General features: G+C 45.8%; 1 pseudogene across 1 annotated transcript in view; it reads right to left on the bottom strand.

Annotated features, from left to right (window-relative positions):
- The window catches only part of LOC308375709 (partitioning defective 3 homolog), a 59,041-nt pseudogene that overhangs the window by 31,499 nt on the left and 25,042 nt on the right, over nt 1-2,500 (bottom strand). The gene's annotated exons all lie outside the window — the stretch shown is intronic.

Here is a 2,500-nt window from a genome sequence, read left to right as displayed (position 1 = left end):
AGAAAGAGAGAAAGAGAGGGAGAGAGGAACAGAGAGAAAAAGAAAGAGAGAGGGGGGAGAGAGAGAGAAAGAAAGAGAGAGAGAGAGAGAGAGAGAGAGAGAGAAAGGGAACAAGGACCTGCTTTGACAATCCTGCAGTGCCCCCTGTAGGCTAAAAACATAACAAAAATAAGAGAGAAAATTGAATAGTGTGTGTGTGTATGCGTGGAGTGTGTGTGTGTGTATTGAGTGTGTGTGTGTGGAGTGATTGTTTGGAGTGATTGTGTGTGTGTGTGTACGTGTACGTGTGTGTTTGTGTGTGTGTGTGCGCGTGGAGAGTGATTGTGTGTGCGTGTGTATACGTGTACGTGTGTGCGTGTGTGTGCGTGGAGTGTGTGTGTGTGTGCGTGTGCGTGGAGTGTGTGTGCGCGCATGGAGTGTGTGTGTGTGTGTGTGTATGCGTGTGTGTGCGTGGAGTGTGTGTGTGTATTGAGTGTGTGTGTTTGGAGTGATTGTGTGGAGTGATTGTGTGTGTGTGTGTATGCGTGTGTGTGCGTGGAGTGTGTGTGTGTGTGTGTGTGTGTGTGTGTGTGTGAATGCACAAGCGACAGAGATTTATAGCCTCTGGGGCAATTTCTACATCTCACGCATTTATCATGCAAAGACTACCAGAGGGACAGAAGGACCTGAGGAGATAGCGATCACATGTTACCATCAAGACGTGTGTGTGTGTCTGTGTGTGTGTGTGTGTGTGTGTGTGTGTGTGTGTCTGTGTGAAATACAAGAAGTATTATCTTCATGAACAAATCAGCGGGGGGGCTTGGGGTCCCTAACATTGAATGGATATATACAGCCACCAGGATAAGCCATCTATTGCGTATGATAAACAACGACGACCCGACAGTCAGAACGATGGCCCGGGGTTCATTGCTACTGGACCTGAACCAACGAAAGATCCCCCTTGCCCTTCATGGAGAACCAAGTTTCCTGGGCTTCAGAAAGAAACCTAGCGGGAAGCTGGACACCAGGGCCACAGGATTTGGAGTGCGATCAGACTGGCCTGATTTGAACGACTTGTGCAACAGCAACAACATTCAGCTAAATTGGATGAATACGGCAAGCCAGGAACAAGGTAAGCGTCAGTGAGGAGCTCATCATGGACTTTAATGACTCTACACCATGACGAATCCAGCAAATAGCTGAACAGCCGGACATGCAGGTATGAAATCCTACAACATTTACACACACAACAGCGCCATTACTGCGCCTCCAGGGTAAGCTTGCATGCCTACAGTGCGCGGACCCGGCAGTGTCACACTCGGCGCTACATAATCCAGCCATCAATGCAGGCATCATAAAATTTGTCGTCAAAACTAGGCTGCAAGCACTCCCCACTAAATATAATCTGTCTACATGGTTTCCAAAACGCCATGAACCATTCTGCTTGTTGCATAATGACAAACAATTTGAATCAACTGCGCACATACTGAACGGATGCCCCGCATTCAAAGGACTATACATTGCCCTTCACGATCGCATTGTTGACATTACAGCGATTGAATTACGCAAAACATATGGACAAAGCGCAATACACACACACACAAAAATACAACTGAACTGGTTCACACATTTAATCGATAACTCGTTAGAAACTGTTCTTAGAGACTCTCCAATTACTCCTGACATTGTTGTTGTTGATGATCTTTTAAAAACTATTGTGATTCTGGAAGTGGGTTGTTGTTTTGATATGTATATGGAACTGTGTTTCTCTGAAAAGAATTTAAAATACCAGCCATTAATTCATGCTCTGTCAGTAGGTGGTTATCATACAAAACTAGTTGTTCTAATCTATGGTAGCCTTGGACATGTACATCGACTCTGTGTTAGAGGTTTGCAAATTGCTGGAGTTAATAAGAAGAACTCCAAGCAAATAGCCAAATACTGCTCTGTGTCAGCGATCATAGGCAGCCTGCATATACATATACATCTCTACCCCTGATATGACTTTTTTATTCATCTACTGATTCACTTGGTCTGTGTGTGTCTGTGTGTGTCTGTGTGTGTCTGTGTGTGTCTGTGTGTGTCTGTGTGTGTCTGTGTGTGTCTGTGTGTGTCTGTGTGTGTCTGTGTGTGTCTGTGTGTGTCTGTGTACATGTGAGGTAAATGTGAGTGTGTACGTTTGAGTGTGAGTGTGTGTGTACGTGTGAGTGTAAGTGCGTGTGTGTGAGAGAGAGAGCGTGTGTGTGTGTGTGTGTGAGAGAGTGTGTGTGCGTTGTTACGACCCTGGCGAGTCTAGGCCCCGCCTCATGATATTTGCATGCCTGCTCTGTCTCTATCTGGTAACCAGGCGATTGGAAACAGGTGGATGGTTGATTGGATGGGCTACAGAAGCAGACTGCAGACGGGAGAGCTTTGGTCTTCCCTTCAGTTGGTAATCGTTGGTCGTGGAATAGAGATCGTCGTCGTTTGTCGTCGGAGTTTGTTTTATATTATCCTTGAACTTGTACATTACATTTTTGGT

The sequence above is a fragment of the Sprattus sprattus genome, assembly GCF_963457725.1.
Source record: "Sprattus sprattus genome assembly, chromosome: 15".
NCBI lineage: Eukaryota > Metazoa > Chordata > Actinopteri > Clupeiformes > Clupeidae > Sprattus > Sprattus sprattus.
Note: the sequence above shows the minus strand (reverse complement) of the source record. Positions and strands in the feature narration are given on the sequence as shown.